Source organism: Perca flavescens, chromosome 24 (assembly GCF_004354835.1).
Source record: "Perca flavescens isolate YP-PL-M2 chromosome 24, PFLA_1.0, whole genome shotgun sequence".
Lineage (NCBI taxonomy): Eukaryota > Metazoa > Chordata > Actinopteri > Perciformes > Percidae > Perca > Perca flavescens.
In genome coordinates this window covers 725,561-744,770 of record NC_041354.1, presented here as the reverse complement: position 1 = coordinate 744,770, position 19,210 = coordinate 725,561, and the positions used below count along the sequence as shown (strand labels likewise).

The following is a 19,210-nucleotide window of genomic DNA, read 5'->3' as shown; positions in this document are numbered from 1 at the left end:
CAGTTTAGTGTCCCAAATTCCACTATGGCCGCGCCAAGACCCGCCCTACGAAACAGCTCCATTGGTTGGGTTTAGGCATTTGACCTTTAGTGGTTAAGGTTAGGATAGCTGATTGGTCAGGGGATAGGACCTGTACAAACGGGGTACATTAAGGGGAATTTGGGACACTAAACTGCACGTATACCCAAAAACATAGAAAAAAGAGCAGCACAAATGTCAAAAATTGTCCAAAAAGGCGATTAAAACTCTGAAAAAAAGCAACAAAAACATAGAAAAAAGGAGCAAAAAGGTCTGAAAACGTGACAAAAACCTTTTAAAAAAGGAACTAAAACTTGTAAAAAGCCCCCTATAAATCCTGCCTATGTGTACATAGTTATTGGGATCCTGATGTGTGAACATATATAATATATGATAGAAGAAATAGTGAGTTAATGTGTGCTGTATGAGAGTGAATCCTTGGTGTTATTTAGAGATAATTTAGAGAAGATGGAGGTCAGTTGGTCCAACGTGTGTCTGAGAGAATGTTCCAGAACCAGCAGCCAGCTGACTGCTGGTTCTTTAGTTCTTCTTTCAGGAGAAGCATCTTTTAAATGTGTCCTCCTGGAGTCTGTCTGCTCTCTCTGTTGATCAGACACCATGACAGCACACAGCAGCACTGCTGCAGCTTGGATTCAACCATTTAGTCCTTCACTTCATCTCAGAGGAACACATGACACTCTCACACGTCCATTACGTCACCATGACACTCTCACACCTCCATTACATCACCATTACACTCTCACACCTCCATTACATCACCATTACTCTCTCACACCTCCATTACATCACCATTACACTCTCACACCTCCATTACATCACCATTACACTCTCACACCTCCACTACACTTCTCCGTGAACCATCACCTTATCGTGGTGGAGAGGTTTGTGTGTCTCTGTGAACCTGAGGGCTGTGTTGTCTGGAGCTTTGTGCTCCTGGTAGGGTCTCCCAAGGCAAAGTGGTCTCAGGTGAGGGGCCAGACAAAGAATGGTTCAAAAACCCCAATGAAGAAGCAAGGTAGAGATGGAGTGACCCTGCCCGGAGGAAGCCCGGGGCCCCCGTCTGGAGCCAGGCCCAGACGGCGGGCTCGTCGGCGAGCGCCTGGTGGCCGGGTTTGCCACGGAGCCCGGCCGGGCACAGCCCGAACAAGCTACGTGGCTCCCATCTCTCCAGCCCATGGGCCCACCACCTGTGGGAGGAACCGTTGGGGTCGGGTGCGATGCCACATGGGTGGCAGTGAAGGTCAGGGGCCTCGACGGACCAGACCCGGGCGGCAGACGCTGGCTCTGGGGGCGTGGAACGTCACCTCTCTGTGGGGAAGGAGCCGGAACTGGTGCGGGAGGTTGAGCGCTACCGGTTAGATCTGGTGGGGCTTACCTCACGCACAGTCTCGGTTCTGGAACCGTACTCCTGGATAGGGGTTGGACTCTTTTCTTCTCCGGAGTTGCCCAGGGTGTGAGGCGCCGGGCGGGTGTGGGGATACTCACAAGCCCCGGCTGAGCGCCGCTGTGTTGGAGTTTACCCCGGTGGACGAGAGGGTCGCCTCCCCACGCCCTGCGGGTTGTGGGGGGGAAAACTCTGACTGTTTGTGCATATGCACCAAACAGGAGTTCGGAGTATTCGGCCTTCTTGGAGACCTTGACTGGAGTCCTGCATGGGGCTCCAGTGGGGGACTCCATTGTTCTGCTGGGGGACTTCAACGCACACGTGGGCAATGATGGAGACACCTGAGAGGCGTGATTGGGAGGAACGGCCTCCCTGATCTAAACCAGAGTGGTTGTTTGTTGTTGGACTTCTGTGCTAGTCATGGATTGTCTATAACGAACACCATGTTCGAACATAGGGATGCTCATAAGTGTACCTGGTACCAGAGCACCCTAGGCCAAGGTCAATGATCGATTTCATAATCGTTTCATCTGATCTGAGGCCGTATGTTTTGGACACTCGGGTGAAGAGAGGGGCAGAGCTGTCAACCGATCACCATCTGGTGGTGAGTTGGGTCAGGGGTGGGGAAGACTCTGGACAGACCTGGTAAGCCCAAACGTGTAGTGCGGGTAAATTGGGAACGTCTGGAGGAGGCCCCTGTCCGACAGACTTTCAACTCACACCTCCGGCGGAGCTTTTCGTGCATCCCTGTGGAGGCTGGGGGCATTGAACCCGAGTGGACAATGTTCAAAGTTTCCATTGCTGAAGCTGCGGCGAGGAGCTGTGGTCTTAGGGTCTTAGGTGCCTCAAGGGGCGGTAACCCACGAACACCGTGGTGGACACCGGTGGTCAGGGAAGCCGTCCGACTGAAGGAGGAGTTTTTCCGGGATATGTTATCCCGGAGGACTCGGAGGCAGTTGCAGGGTACCGAAGGGCCGAAGGGCTGCAGCCTCTGCCGTGAAAGAGGCAAAGCAGCGGGTGTGGGAGAAGTTTGGAGAAGACATGGAGAAGGACTTTCGGTCGGCACCAAAGTGCTTCTGGAAAACTGTTCGCCACCTCAGGAGGGGGAAGCGGGGAACATTTCCAAGCTGTGTACAGTAAGGATGGGACACTGTTCACCTCAACTGAGGAGGTAATAGGGCGGTGGAAGGAGCACTTTGAGGAACTCCTGAATCCGACTAATACGCCCTCTATGTTAGAGGCAGAGCTGGAGGATAACGGGGATTGTCGTCGATTTCCCAGGCGGAAGTCACTGATGTAGTCAAACAACTACACAGTGGCAAAGCCCCGGGTATTGATGAGATCCGTCCAGAAATGCTCAAGGCTCTGGGTGTGGAGGGGCTGTCCTGGTTGACACGCCTCTTCAACATTGCGTGGAAGTCTGGGACGGTGCCAAAGGAGTGGCAGACTGGGGTGGTGGTTCCCCTTTTTAAAAGGGGGACCAGAGGGTGTGTGCCAATTATAGGGGTATCACACTTCTCAGCCTCCCTGGTAAAGCCTACTCCAAGGTGCTGGAAAGGAGGGTTCGGCCGATAGTCGAACCTCGGGTTGAGGAGGAACAATGCGGATTCCGTCCTGGTCGTGGAACAACGGACAAGCTCTTCACTCTCGCAAGGATCCTGGAGGGAGCCTGGGAGTATGCCCAACCGGTCTACATGTGTTTTGTGGATTTGGAGAAGGCGTATGACCGGGTCCCCGGGAGATACTGTGGGAGGTGCTGCGGGAGTATGGGGTGAGGGGTCTCTACTCAGGGCCATCCAATCTCTGTATGACCAAAGTGAGAGCTGTGTCCGGGTTCTCGGTAGTAAGTCGGACTCGTTTCAGGTGAGGGTTGGCCTCCGCCAGGGCTGCGCTTTGTCACCAATCCTGTTTGTAATATTTATGGACAGGATATCGAGGCGTAGTCGGGGTGGGGAGGGGTTGCAGTTTGGTGGGCTGGGGATCTCATCGCTGCTCTTTGCAGATGATGTGGTCCTGATGGCATCATCGGCCTGCGACCTTCAGCACTCACTGGATCGGTTCGCAACCGAGTGTGAAGCGGTTGGGATGTGGATCAGCACCTCTAAATCGGAGGCCATGGTTCTCAGCAGGAAACCGATGGAATGCCTACTCCAGGTAGGGAATGAGTCCTTACCCCAAGGAAGGAGTTCAAGTACCTTGGGGTTTTGTTCGCGAGTGAGGGGACAATGGAGCGGGAGATTGGTCGGAGAATCGGCGCAGCGGGTGCGGTATTGCATTCAATCTATCGCACCGTTAGGACGAAAAAAGAGAGCTTAGCCAGAAGGCAAAGCTCTCGATCTACCGGTCAGTTTTCGTTCCTACCCTCACCTATGGTCATGAAGGCTGGGTCATGACCGAAAGAACGAGATCCAGGGTACAAGCGGCCGAAATGGGTTTCCTCAGGAGGGTGGCTGGCGTCTCCCTTAGAGATAGGGTGAGAAGCTCAGCCATCCGTGAGGAGCTCGGAGTAGAGCCGCTGCTCCTTTGGTTGGTCATTTACATCATTTAAATCTACAGCCTCTGATGTCATCAAACACATGCTGCTGAATGCTGTGTGTGTGTGTGTGTGTGTGTGTGTGTGTGTCTCTGTGTGTGTGTGTGTGTGTCTCTGTGTGTCTCTCTGTGTGTGTGTGTGTGTGTGTGTGTGTGTGTGTGTGTGTGTGTGTGTGTGTGTGTGTGTGTGTGTGTGTGAACCAGTCTCGTGGTTCCTCAGTGTCTCTGAGTCCTCTGTAGGACGGAGAGTCTCCTCCTGTTTCTCACTGCTGATCAGTTGAGTCTGTACAGGATCACACTGACAGAAATATGTCAGGTTATTGTTATGAACTAATGAATGAACTTTGTATAAAATAATCCAGAATGATTGAACAGATTCCTGGTGAACATTGTAAACTTCTTCCACTTCCTGTCCTTTAAAGATGGAAGCTGTGATCATCAAATTGTAGAAATGCCGTTGACTTGTGTCCTGTTTAGTTTTGAATTCTGTCTCTTTTCACAATAAAAGCATCAAGTTACTGTGAGAGTGTTTGTGGTCTTTCTGTTTAACTTTTCCACACGATAAGATGTCTGGGTGTCCCAGAGGTCTTCCAGGTCCAGCTGCAGCGTGAGAAACCCTCCAATCAGAGCAGTCAGTACGTAAGTCTTTCACTTTTTCATCTTCATATTGTGTTGAGTTCAGGGACCAGAGAGTCTGTCTGTTTTCTCTCCACGTTAGTTATCTGCTCAGCCAGCTGCTGGAACTTCACACTGTGCTATTAATACTTTTACTGCAGTAACATGTCATCAATGTGCTATTAGTACTTTTAGTGCAGTAACATGTCATCAATGTTCTATTAGTACTTTTACTGCAGTAACATGTCATCAATGTGCTATTAGTACTTTTACTGCAGTAACATGTCATCAATGTGCTATTAGTACTTTTACTGCAGTAACATGTCATCAATGTGCTATTAGTACTTTTACTGCAGTAACATGTCATCAATGTGCTATTAGTACTTTTACTGCAGTAACATGTCATCAATGTGCTATTAGTACTTTTACTGCAGTAACATGTCATCAATGGGACAGAAAAGCTGTTTGATTGGGTCTGTTGGAGGTCTGATTCACTCCCACATTAATGTTTGTGTTGAAGACTTCACTGTTGGTATCAGTGAGGAAAGAAGACAGAGGGGGAGATGGTTTTCATATTTTAGGAAACATGTTCAGCTTGTGTAATGAGTAGTCAGTGTCTACAGTCATTAAATCTTTCAGTCAGTAACGGAGCATCAACAGCAGTCCAAATGTACTTTTATTGTGAAAATCTGCTCCTGTTGCAGCCCTTCCTGTCTGCTTCCTGACAGGTGGAGCTGGGACTCATTCCAGGTAACAGCTCACCTGTGTCAGACATTTCTCTCCAGGTGGAGAGTGACCCTCTTCTTCATCAACTCTTCTTCATCAACTCTTTGGACTGTTTGAAGAAACTGTAAGTTGCTGTTTGATACTTTAACAACATGTTAGTCTTTGGTCTCTTCAGGGTTAGTTTCTGGCTCTGTAATGTTAAATATAATGTTTCTACTTCACTTCTTATTTCCTGAGGAAGTGTGGAGGACTCTTGTGTTGAAGATAAATCTCCATGTTGGTGATTTACTGGAATCAAACAGCTGATCTTTATTTCCTTTCTCCAGCTGTCAGAAATCAAACCGTTGTCTACATCAGAGTAAAGTGAGACACAACACAACTCTAATGTTAGTGCTAAAAGGTTCAATGTTCAACGTTTGGTTTATTGTCATTATGCAACACGATTGTCCAATGAAATGCAATTGTCTTTTACAGCATCTGATGAAGTTAAGTTACCAACCAGGCTGCCTCTGTGAACTTTGGGCTAAAATATCAAAAATTGTCAAAAGATATTCCAAAAAGGCGACTAAAACTCTAAAAAAAAACAAACATGGTATACATGCAGTTTAGTGTCCCAAATTCCACTATGGCCACGCCAAGACCCACCCTACGAAGCAGCTCCATTGGTTGGGTTTAGGCATTTGACCTCGAGTGGTTAAGGTTAGGATAGCTGATTGGTCAGGGGACCTGAACAAATGGGATTACGTTACAGGGAATTTAGGACACTAAACTGCACGTATACCCAAAAACATAGAAAAAAAGCAGCACAAACGTCTGAAAACGTGACAAAAACCTTAAGAAAGGAACAAAAACTTCTAAAAATCCCCCCATAAATCCTGCCTATGTGTACATAGTTATTGGGGTCCTGATGTGTGAACATATATAATATATGATAGAAGAAATAGTGAGTTAATGTGTGCTGTATGAGAGTGAATCCTTGGTGTTATTTAGAGATAATTTAGAGAAGATGGAGGTCAGTTGGTCCAACGTGTGTCTGAGAGAATGTTCCAGAACCAGCAGCCAGCTGACTGCTGGTTCTTTAGTTCTTCTTTCAGGAGAAGCATCTTTTAAATGTGTCCTCCTGGAGTCTGTCTGCTCTCTCTGTTGATCAGACACCATGACAGCACACAGCAGCACTGCTGCAACCATTTAGGATTCAACCATTTAGTCCTTCACTTCATCTCAGAGGACTCTCACACCTCCATTACATCACCATTACACTCTCACACCTCCCTCCATTGACATCACCTCCATTACATCACCATGACACTCTCACACCTCCATTACATCACCATTACACTCTCACACCTCCATTACATCACCATGACACTCTCACACCTCCATTACATCACCATTACACTCTCACACCTCCATTACACTCTCACACCTCCATTACATCACCATGACACTCTCACACCTCCCTTACATCACCATTACACTCTCACACCTCCATTACATCACCATGACACTCTCACACCTCCATTACATCACCATGACACTCTCACACCTCCCTTACATCACCATTACACTCTCACACCTCCATTACATCACCATGACACTCTCACACCTCCATTACATCACCATGACACTCTCACACCTCCCTTACATCACCATTACACTCTCACACCTCCATTACATCACCATTACACTCTCACACCTCCATTACATCACCATTACACTCTCACACCTCCATTACATCACCATTACACTCTCACACCTCCATTACATCACCATTCTTCATATGGATCCATTAGAGGAGCAATACATCCCATCAAAGGCCAGAAAATCATTCATACAAAAATATCATATCTTTCAGATGTACTGTCTTTATGCAATAAAATTAAATTAAAGGATTACATTTTTAAAATAATCAATTAAATTAATATATGTGTATATATATAATAAGAACGATTAAAATAAAGGGATATAGTAATACTAAATAAATATATAAAATGTAAAAAAGTGGGGTGAGTGTGAGATAAAAACAGAAATAAAACTAATACAATCTGTAAATATGTTTTAATGTGTGAATATGTTTGGTGGAGCGCTGCTTGTAGTTCCTGCTGATGTCACCAGAGGGCGCCATGACATCACCACCAGCTCAGAGATGAAAACAAACTGGGGACTTTGGGTGAGTTTGATTGTTCTTTATTAGGGCCCGAGCAAGCCCCTATTGCTCTTCTGATGTTTTTTCTTCTTCCTTTCTTTCTCCTTATTAATTTTATTCTATGAGTTTGAGCACAGTTTTGAGGTGCTTGAGCTAATCGAAAACTTCAGAAAATTGGTATGCCTGTCAGACTTTGTGAAAGTTTCGATCTGAAATGGGTCTCAGGCTTGGGCATGGCAAATTGGCTCGATAGCGCCCCCTATCAGTTTTCAAAGTTAAAGCCCCCTCCTTTAACTTCAACAGGAGGTCCGCTACAATGAAATCATTTTTCAAATTATGGATCATTTTGACCATTTTTAGGGGTTGTAGTTTAACAAACTCATCCTCGAGATTTAACCCGATTAACTTCAAAATTGGTGATTAGATTCTAAAGGCCTTGGTTAAGCTAGATTGCGAAGCTTTTTAGTGCACGCCAAACAGTGTGGGCGGGGCATGGCGTTGATTTTCCATGTTTCGCCATGAAACAGGAAGGGGTTAGTAACTAGACTTATGCATCATTTATTTACATGTGCAATTCCATTTATTTATTTGAGTGCCTTGCATCATATTGCACCTCCATCTTGCTCATTCTACTTGAACCAAAACAGTTTAAAAAAGAAAAATACAAACTTAAGCAGTAGGTACATGAACCAATGCCCAGTTGAAAACATGGAGGGTTAGGGTTATAGGAAAGTGTGTTACACAATATAAAACAAAATGATGTTCAGATATAGAATATGTGATGTGCTGAATGAGAAGACAACTCAGAATAGTACTCCCACTCCCAACACCTGCCAACCAAATATCAGTCCATGGGCAGTTGTCCACCCCTCATACCACTGGATAGTGTCCTTCAAATGATGTTTCTTGTATACGCATATAAGCTGCAAGACACAGTTATAGCAAGTCATGTGTTACCAGTAAATTGCTTCTGTGCCTATTAGTCTAGCACTGAGACAACCAGTCGAACCTGGTCTTACGTCAAAGAAACACTCCTGTTTGACTGTTGGGGATTGTGGCAGCAGGCCATGACAAAGGTTCTCATATGTAGGTAATGCTGCTGCAGGGCCTGTGTGACTCTTTCAATCATGACTCAGCCTGCAGCCTAACAAACATCCAGCACACAAAGGGAATACATTGAAACACAATGGGAGGATTTAACTTTATTATATGGGTAGCCTATAAAGTGACTCTAACCAGATATATCATACAACCCTATGAAAAAGGTTACAGCAAAGATATAAAGTAGGAACACTATTGTAACACCATAGCACTGCATACATGCTTGGAGATTTGACAATGACAATAATTCCAAAAGTCTTTGATTGATTTGTCCATCCAGGTGAGCTTGTTGCCGACAGTGTCTGCAGATCAGAAGGAAGAGCTCAGGGTGGCTCTAGGCTCACAGCAGAGTCCCAGCTTATTGGAGGACACAAAAAGGTGGGTGACAGCAGCTGTGTTTGTTGCATGGGTGCCAGGACCTCCACCCACTCCTGATTGTGCTTTTTTAGTCTCAGTGATGTCAATCATCTTAGCTTGGAGTTACAAACACAGATTTCCAGGTTTGTTCAGATTTTGTAAAGCCTGTAGCTGAGTCCTCGTAATGCAACTACTGTCTGTGTGTGTTCTCCTTTTGCTGGGCTGGTTACAATAGAGCACATTTGAGTAAAAGGCTCTCTCTGGGTCGAAGCCCTGAAAGAGGAAAAGAGAGTAAATAAATGCAGCACGTACATATTCAATTATTTTTTCACACCCCTTTGTTACATAAACAGAAGGGCAGGGGGGGCGTGGCATGAGCGGCTGCAGGCCGCAGCTGGACCCTTCTCAGATCCTCCTCAAATGTGTTCAGGAAAGCCTTAAGACCTCGATGATACTTCATTTAGAAAAGTTTGATTTTTTTTTGTCAAAGGGTGGGGGCACGGCAAACTTTGATGTTACATCACAACACAAAAAGCTGTTGTAACTTGAACGTACATTGTCTGATCTGCCCCAACTCTTTAATACATGATGTTAGTCCAGGCCTGCAATGAATCACATGGGTCTCCGGCATGATTATGGTAAATTGGCTCAATACCATCCCCTACAAAATAAAAAGTAGCCCCTGTAGTGTGTTTGACCTAGACATATGTGATTTGGTATGCGTATGTATCATGCCCAAACCTTACAAAAAAGCCTCTCCGAGCCATACCCTAACAGCATGTCTGCTACATTAATATTAATGTTCAAATTATGGATGATATTGACCATTTGCAGGCTACTTTAACAAACTCCTCAAAAAGATTTAACCCGATTGACTTCAAAATTGTTCAGTACAATCTAAAGACTTTGACAAAGACAAATTGCGAAGCTTTTGTACTTGCGTCCAACGTTGTGGGCGGGGCTAGATGTCAAACTACCATATAACACCGCAAAAAAGGTAGTTGTTTGTAACTCCAGTGTACATTGTTTTATCCGCTCCGAAATTGTTATGCTCAGTTAGAGACCAGGCCTGAGGGTATCTATAAGTCAATCATGAGTTATAGTCATAGAGCCACCTTCTAGCAACAGGAAGTGTTCCCTGACCAAAATCCTTTAATTTAGCTGAAATTTACATGATGTAGTTTAAACATGATATACAGCAATATGACGTATAAAAAGTGTTTTCTCTAACGCCACATAGTGGACAAAGTAAGTGGTACACAATTTGAAATATTTAATTTCCAACACTATGCACTATATGGCGTCGACTGGGAGCAGCCAGCACCCCCGACGTGCACTGAGTGCGAGGGCCCGTTCATCGCTGCTTGCAGCTTTAATTTTGGTATTACTGCAGTAACATGTCTGAATACTTGCTTTAATCTTAGAAGGAAAGCTTGTACTTGTTATTGTCCTCCATTTATCTGACAGCGTGTTACTCTGCACATTCACAGTTTACACCCAAAGTATGAATCAGAGAATCAGCTCTCTCACTGCTACTTCTACATCAAGTACATTTAGTAACAGAGCAGGATGTTGGACTGAGTATTTTCACATTTAAACATGTTGGAACTCGACGCGTGGAAAGTTCATCTGTTGTCAGAGTGTTTCCTGTTCTACAGGATTCTTTCTATCCACTCCTCCTCCCCCTCTTTATCCTGATCAAGTTAAAACATGTTTGTTGTGTTGCTGTCAGAGTCAAAGGTTTCAGTCAACACACACGATAAGATGTCTCGGTGTCCCAGAGGTCTTCCAGGTCCAGCTGCAGTGTGAGAAACCTTCCAATCAGAGCAGTCCAGTACGTAAGTCTTATTGTATGTAATGTCATCAATACTTACTTTAATCAAAATAATCATCTTCTATTGATACATTTCTGCACCTGCATGGCGGAGGCTAGAGAGAGGGGCGAGTTTGGGTTCTTCATTTTCTGATGACAGCAAGTTTCACAGCAAACTCAAAGGTGAACAATTCACCATATCCATGTTCACACAGCAGGTCATTTTTCATGCTACTAGATTATTAACAGTTTACGGAGGTTTCAAAGAAGTGGCTCCACTTGTTATTGTCCTCCATTTATCTGACAGCATGTTACTCTGCACATTCACAGTTTACACACAAAGTCTGAATCAGCAGTAAAACATGATGTAATGTTCCATAGAATCAGCTCTCTCACTGCTACTTCTACATCATGTACATTTAGTAACAGAGAAGGACATTGGACACAGTATTTTCACCGTGTAGTATTACAGTTTTTCTCAATTGCTAAAGCACAATTTCTGAAACCTTGCTCCATTGTCTGAAAACATTAAACACAAAACCTCATCTTCAAACTTTACAGCTGTGTATTTGAGATCTAAATGAAGGCTGAGTTTGAAGATGGTGGGGGGGGTCCAAGCCTTTCTACTGCTGTCAGAAAACAAACCGGCATAAAGTCAGACACAACAGGACTCTACTGTTTCCTCTGGAACCTTTCAGAATAAAATGTAGTGACCTAAATGCCTCTGTTGCTGTTGTAGTGATGTGTGGAGGAGGATTAGTGTCTCCATGTCCATTATTTTACAGTCTACACAGGACAGAAAGGTAAGGAAGATTTTCGTAATGGAGTCTTGTCTTCATTAAAGAACAGAAAGAAAGCTTTTTAGTGCACGCGAAACAGTGTGGGCGGGGCATGGTGTTGATTTTACATGTTTCGCCATGAAACCGGAAGGGGTTAGTAGCACGGTGGCTCAGTGGTTAGCACTTCTGCCTCACAGCAAGAAGGTTCTGGGTTTGAATCCAGGTCGTCCCAGGCCTTTCTAATTATCCATTAATTATGGATGATATTGACCATTTGCAGGCTACTGGTCCAATATGTAATATTTGTACTGTAATAAATCCAAAAATGACACTAATGCCTCATCAGATATTAAGGAAACATGTTAAACTGAAATACTATCTTTTCTGACAACAATGCTAATTTCAGTATTTTTTCTTTTTGAAATTTACATTCCGTGACGGAATTTATGTTTATGTTTTGATCTGTGTGTTGTTATCAACGGCCCAGTTTGACAGGCAGGCCGGGTTGCCAGATATATACCTGTAAAAACGTAAACCCAGCGCGCTACAGCTGTAACGGTAGTACAGCCATGAAAGCAGCAAACAAACGAACAGGATCAACGGAGATAGATTCTACATGACATAAAAAAAAGAAAACAGCATGTTTCTAACAGTTGCGTGACCAGAGACGTAACAACCCCCTGGTAAATATTGGAGATGTATTTGAAAGATGGAGACAGCTTAGATCCCAAAAGGATGCAGAGTTGGCTTATTTTCTCCTGAACAGGTAAGCATTAGCTTCAGGCTAATTTATCACAGCTACTAGGGATGGGCATTTTTTGTCATTTCAACATTTGTGTACTCACATTGAATTATATAGCTAGAGTAACCGAGTTGGTTACTCGCAAAAACAATTGAGACATAGCCAGTAAAGTGATCCCGACTGGTCCTGGCTAACGCCGCCATGCTAACCCTGCTAACCCTGCTAACGTTACCGGGAGGACCAGGCAAGCAGCCCATGGCTGTTTACAGCGTGTAGTTCAGCGGCTGGAGCCGACAACGGTGAGTTATTTTAAACCACGAGAGGGGGGCTGTAAATCGGGAAGAGAGGACTGTGAGTTTGCAGTGTGTTTAGCGATTGTTGCCGTAATTCTAAGCCAATGAAGTGTGTTCCGTCGGCAAGGTAGTGGTATTTTTAGCGTTTCGTATTGTAATTCTAAGCCGAGGAAGTGTGCCTGACTGGCGTGTGGAGAGGACAGTGAGGTTGTTGTGTTCTTAGCGGTTCATACTGTCATTTTAAGCCGAAAAAGTGTGTCTGTCAGTTGGTTACAGAGCTCCGCGTGAGCTCAATATAGCCAGCATCTACCGTTAGCTACTCCGCTGTGCTGTGGAGTAATGTCTGGCTATGTGAGACTAGCATCTACCGTTAGCTACTCCGCTGTGCTGTGGAGTAATGTCTGGCTATGTGAGACTAGCATCTACCGTTAGCTACTCCGCTGTGCTGTGGAGTAATGTCTGGCTATGTGAGACTAGCATCTACCGTTAGCTACTCCGCTGTGCTGTGGAGTAATATCTGGCTATGTGAGACTAGCATCTACCGTTAGCTACTCCGCTGTGCTGTGGAGTAATGTCTGGCTATGTGAGACTAGCATCTACCGTTAGCTACTCCGCTGTGCTGTGGAGTAATGTCTGGCTATGTGAGACTAGCATCTACCGTTAGCTACTCCGCTGTGCTGTGGAGTAATGTCTGGCTATGTGAGACTAGCATCTACCGTTAGCTACTCCGTCCCACTGACACCCCTTTACTATGAAAATCTCATATTTTGAAACTGCCGCTGAAAACGGGCGAATCCCAACAAAGCTGGAAGTTGACGTCAGCCTCCCAAAAACCGGAACCTTTGTCAGCCCATGGGTGTATTAAGAGAACAGTCACGCCCCAACATTTACATAGGCTGCACAACTGACCTGAGATCAGGTAGAACATTTACATAGGCTACACAACTGACCTGAGATCAGGTAGTCTTCCGAATCTAGGTCGCGCAGATCTCTGCTATTCCATTACAAAATTCACTTCTGAAACTTTTTTATGCCAAGAAATCAACTATGTAAAGCTCAAATATGGGCCGTTTTACGGAAATTGATGGCTAATTGCAAATTTTGTCGACTGTGTGTCGGAGTTCAGCGCTGGTGCTGCCTGTGTTGCTTCCTCGCCGCCCAGCCTGCCTTCCTTCACACACCCCGGCCTGCTCTGAGCTCGATTGAGCTCCGTTACGACTGGCAGCCCACAGCACTCCATACCCGCACAAAGTCACCGTTTTTTGGCAAATGGACTACTAAACGCTGGTGCTCTGACAGAGCTCCAGGGCCTGCAGCTCCCCTCTTCCTAATGCCAGGTGTGTGTGAGTGAGAGCGCGGTCAGAGAGCTTGTTACGCCAGCAATCTCTTACCACAGGTTCCATTTAATCTTTTAATGTGTGTAGTTATAATGTGTTGAGTTATTTAAACAAACGATCGGTGAAATACACGCCTCTTGTCCGCGAGTCTCATTGATAGAGCCTGCGGCTGGATGGAGCTATAGCTAGAGGAGGCTAGCTATAGCTAGCCTCTTCTTAGAATTCCTCTGGAATTCACAAATATTCACTAAACTTGAAATCGGACACCATTGTTAGCTTTATAAGACATTTAGTTAGATGTTGTATAACTGGCTTGACGAAATCCAAACTGTAAATATACTCAGAATTACGACCAAAAATGAAGCTAACTATCCGTGATTTGTAACTACACACAGCTAGGATTGAAGGGACAGTCGCAGCTAACGAAACCCTTGCAGCTCACAAATATTCATTAACTTGAAATCGGACACCGTTGTTAGCTTTATAAGATAGGGCCAAAACACAGGGATGCATAAGGGCCAATAAAATATCAACCAGGCCATTTTCAGCCCAACCAATGTTACATATCCAATTAGGAGACCATAAGGAACAGTGTGAAATACTCTATATAATCATTCTATCACCCCTTTAAAGGAATATTTCACCGCTCGAAAGCTGAATATATCTTCAAATTGTGTCACTTATGTAGTAGAAATGTGATTTTTTTTTTTTTTTTTAATTGGTCCCTTCTAGGCTGAGAAAAGCCAGAAAATGTGTTTTTGTCTTATATGGATGAAAAACACAAAATTCCAGAATGCACCTGCTTCACTGCTTTGAGTTCACTCCCAAGCCACGCCTACCGCTTGACAGACAGACAGAGGCATTCAACTCAACTCAAGCGTGTTTTATTATCATTTCAACCATATACACGAAACAACGTTTCATCGTGACTCAAGTGATGTTACACATTTAACATATATAAAAATGACATAAACATTTAGTGCGCACACATTATATGCTCCGTCAAGTTCGACTAACGCATACTAGCATTAGAGCTTGGTGGGCTGTAAACACCGAGTATAAACACAGCCGTGAATTAGCGTGCAATGTAGAATGGTCGGCATTTAACAGTCACAAACTCCACCAGCAGTTAGCTGTTAAGATACAAATCAACACATTGCTGCACCACTCCGCGTTAACACAGCCCACCTTACCCGGCAACAGAGCATCTCTAGTTCGGAGGGCTAACAGGCCTGGTAGCTGGACAGTCCGGTACGCTATTCAGGCATGTTTCCACAACAACAAAAACACAGCAGTCTCTGAACACACGTTGGGAGTTTCGTTGAAGTTGGATGTAGTCCAGTTTGTGGTCTAAATGAGCGGACACTTGCAAGCAGGATGGATGGGACAGGTGGACGGCTAGCGTTAGCTTTCCACCTAGCCGATGAGGATGTCCCCTAGCCGGCGAAGCTCACGTAGTGTGCCGAGTATTCCGTCTGTAATAACGTTTCCTGCATATTCTCCGATCATTACAGATGTATCCCGGTGGTACACACGTCCGATAGTTTGAATGCAGATAATTGTTGTAAATGTTTGCTGCTGAAAACCGAGAGCCTGTTTAGCAAAGATTCAAGATGGCTGACAGTCGTTTTCATTCGGAATACCTCGGCCAGACTCGGCAGTCCAACCCCCTGTGGGCAGGTTGAAAACATGCAGAAGTAGATCCTACTACTGGCTGTAGTCCTTTGCCTCTGGCCCAAAAATCTTCCAGTGACGCAAAAATCTTCATTTTACGTCATCGGAAGATTTTTTCCAGACCCCCAAATGCAGAGATCTCTCGTCTCAGGGGGACATGAGGGAGGGAAGCACGGTCATTCAGAAATACTATTGGGTTTCTACTGATACAAAAGTGAATGCTAAATCTGTGAAGTATCCCTTTAATCATGAGTTATAGTCATAGCGCCACCTACTGGCAACAGGAAGTAAGCCCTGACCAAAATCCTTTCATTTAGCTGAAATTTACATGATGTAGTTTAAACATGATATACAGCAATATGACGTATAAATAATGTTTTCTCTAATGCCACATAGTGGACAAAGTAAGTGGTACACAATTTGAAATATGTAATTTCCAACGCTATGCACTATACGGAGGGATTTCATTTTGAATCTTGCGTGCAGTGTACGACACAGAAAAACATGGCCGCGTCGATTGGGAGCAGCCGGCACCCCCGACGTGCATAGAGTGCGAGGGCCTGTTCATCACTTTACTTATCGGAAATGTTTCAAAAAGTTAAAAAAAAAATCCACCAATAACACGGCACACAGTTAGAGCCTCAAAGGAGCAGGCAATGAGCAGCATACGGCTCAAGAGCCACAGGTTCGCCACCCCTGCCGTAGTTGCTCCAGAGGTGTGTGACCTCTGACATATGTAGCAACTGTAAGTCACTTTGGATAAAAACGTCAGCTAAATGACATGTAATAATGTGTAGTATTAATAGTTGGGAGTACTTCTTCCACTGCATCACTGAGTCTGTTTAATTATAAAGTTTGTTCATCACATTTAAAACATGTTGGAACTTGACGTGTTGAAAGTTCCTCTGTTATCAGAGTGTTTCTGGTTAAACAGTATTCTTTCTGTCTCCTCTTCCCCATCTTCATCCTGAGGCCTGTTTCACAAAACCAAGATAAGGGATTAAGCTGGGATTTCCCAGTTATCCTGGCTCAGTTTAGCCTTGACTCGGTTTCACAAAAGCAGAGGAACCTAAGTTACCATGGAGATTTATTCTGTGCAGCTAGCCTGGTCCTGACCAGGCTAACAGCCAGGTTTTATTTAATCCTGGAGCCTTTTCTGTTCACTCAGCAGTGGTTTTAACTTATTGTTATCAGCCTGGATTAAAATACAACAGGTGCATGTTGCTGTTCATTTAATTAGGCTACTGTTATTATTTAAAGTTGTGACCATTATTTTTTTATAATTATTCATGTGACAGTCATTGTTACTGTTATATTGCTGTATGAAGACTGCTGCTCATATTGTTGTTAGAAGTTTGATGAATATATTACGGCAGTTGTTGAGATAGTTAGAAACGGCTGATACAGTTGCCAAATGTGTTAAATGACATCTGTTACTAAGGGCAATATATAAAGTGCTGTACATGTGTGTTGCTATAGTGGACCTTAAATTATTTTCTTTGAATTCTTTAACGACTACAATTTGGGAGGATTCTACAATTGTAAGAACATATCCTAATTGTACATCCCTCCAAATTATTGTCTTGGTTCACACGACCAGTAACTATATAGTGTAGACTACTGTACATTCATGGAACAACAGGGAGAGGACACCCCAATGGTTTTTGACCTTATATTTAGCTTGGGGGAAATAAATGTTGGATGTATATACTGTTAAATTAATGTTTACAGTTTGCATAAAATGTATCACTTAATTATCTTTATAGTTTCTAGATTTTAGAGTCCAATTTCTTCAGTTTCTTTCTTTTCCTTTTCCATATATATGATGGAGCAAATCATATATGTTGTAAAGAAGGAAACTCGTCTATAAAAAAAACAACAAGAACAAGCGTGGCAGATAATAGCGGACCGACTGAATAATAGTCTAAAAATATATATATATATCCGAGCCTTTCTCCTGCTGTCAGAAAACACAGCGTCGTCTCCACCAGCGTAAAGTCAGACACAACAGGACTCTACTGTTTCCTCTGGAACCTAAATGCCTCTGGTACTGTTGTAGTGATGTGTGGAGGAAGATGTACAGGACAGAATGATGTGATTGATTGTCAAAAATGGAGTCTTGTCTCCATTAGAGGACAGAAAGATGACATTAGTCCTGGAGTCTTGTCTCCATTAGAGGACAAAAAGATGACATTAGTCCTGGAGTGTTGTCTCCATTAGAGGACAGAAAGATGACATTAGTCCTGGAGTCTTGTCTCCATTAGAGGACAGAAAGATGACATTAGTCCTGGAGTCTTGTCTCCATTAGAGGACAGAAAGATGACATTAGTCCTGGAGTCTTGTCTCCATTAGAGGACAAAAAGATGACATTAGTCCTGGAGTCTTGTCTCCATTAGAGGACAGAAAGATGACATTAGTCCTGGAGTCTTGTCTCCATTAGAGGAAAAAAAAGATGACATTAGTCCTGGAGTCTTGTCTCCATTAGAGGACAGAAAGATGACATTAGTCCTGGAGTCTTGTCTCCATTAGAGGACAGAAAGATGACATTAGTCCTGGGGTCTTGTCTCCATTAGAGGACAGAAAGATGACATTAGTCCTGGAGTCTTGTCTCCATTAGAGGACAAAAAGATGACATTAGTCCTGGAGTCTTGTCTCCATTAGAGGACAGAAAGATGACATTAGTCCTGGAGTCTTGTCTCCATTAGAGGACAGAAAGATGACATTAGTCCTGGAGTCTTGTCTCCATTAGAGGACAGAAAGATGACATTAGTCCTGGAGTCTCGTCTCCATTAGAGGACAGAAAGATGACATTAGTCCTGGAGTCTTGTCTCCATTAGAGGACAGAAAGATGACATTAGTCCTGGAGTCTTGTCTCCATTAGAGGACAGAAAGATGACATTAGTCCTGGAGTCTTGTCTCCATTAGAGGACAGAAAGATGACATGTCCTGGAGTCTTGTCTCCATTAGAGGACAGAAAGATGACATTAGTCCTGGAGTCTTGTCTCCATTAGAGGACAGAAGGATGACATTTGTCCTGGAGTCTTTCCAATGTTCCTGTTCTCCCAGAAAGAGAATGAATGACAGAGCAGGATGAGCAGAGAGCAGAAATCATTCAGTGAAGAGCTTCAGACTTTATTTTCTGCTTGATAGCTTCTAGTTTCTCCAGCAGCTTCTGTTTCTGGAGATTAAAAAGTGGTCTTCCTCTCTTTCTACCAGGACCCATCAGAGACCAGACCCTGCTGAACCTGAAACTGAAGCCAGCTGTGTGTCCATGAAGAGTGACCGGTCCATGGAGACACCGCTACTTTAAAAAACAAAAGGATGGAGGAGGAACATATTGAAATAAAGCGCCAAAGACTGAGGTGAGTTGTTGTGAAACCTCCAACAAACTAGAAGTAGTGTTGTCTCATTGGGTGTGGGGTCTTCCTGTAGAGGGTCTCTGTGTTTCCAGCCCACTGTAGCCTGTCGTCCAGGTGCACTCTGGGATATCTATGGCCCTGTTTTCACCTGCTTTTAAAATCTGATCTAAGTGATCTCTCAGACCACTCCCTGGAAAAGGTGGTCACGTCTATACAATAACCGGTAACACTTGACTTGACAGTACCGACCTAATCGTGACATGACACTGTCATAACTATGTGTCATAAACCTTATAAACAAGTCAAAAAAGTG

The 19,210-nt window shown here is 44.2% G+C and overlaps 1 long non-coding RNA gene across 1 annotated transcript; it reads left to right on the top strand.

Annotated features, from left to right (window-relative positions):
- The first annotated feature begins 4,164 nt into the window (after positions 1–4,164).
- LOC114551287 (uncharacterized) lies at positions 4,165–18,794 on the top strand. The gene is made up of 3 exons (XR_003691886.1): positions 4,165–4,594; positions 5,299–5,420; positions 18,755–18,794. It is a non-coding gene; the product is annotated as an uncharacterized LOC114551287 (long non-coding RNA).
- Positions 18,795–19,210: the final 416 nt, after the last annotated feature.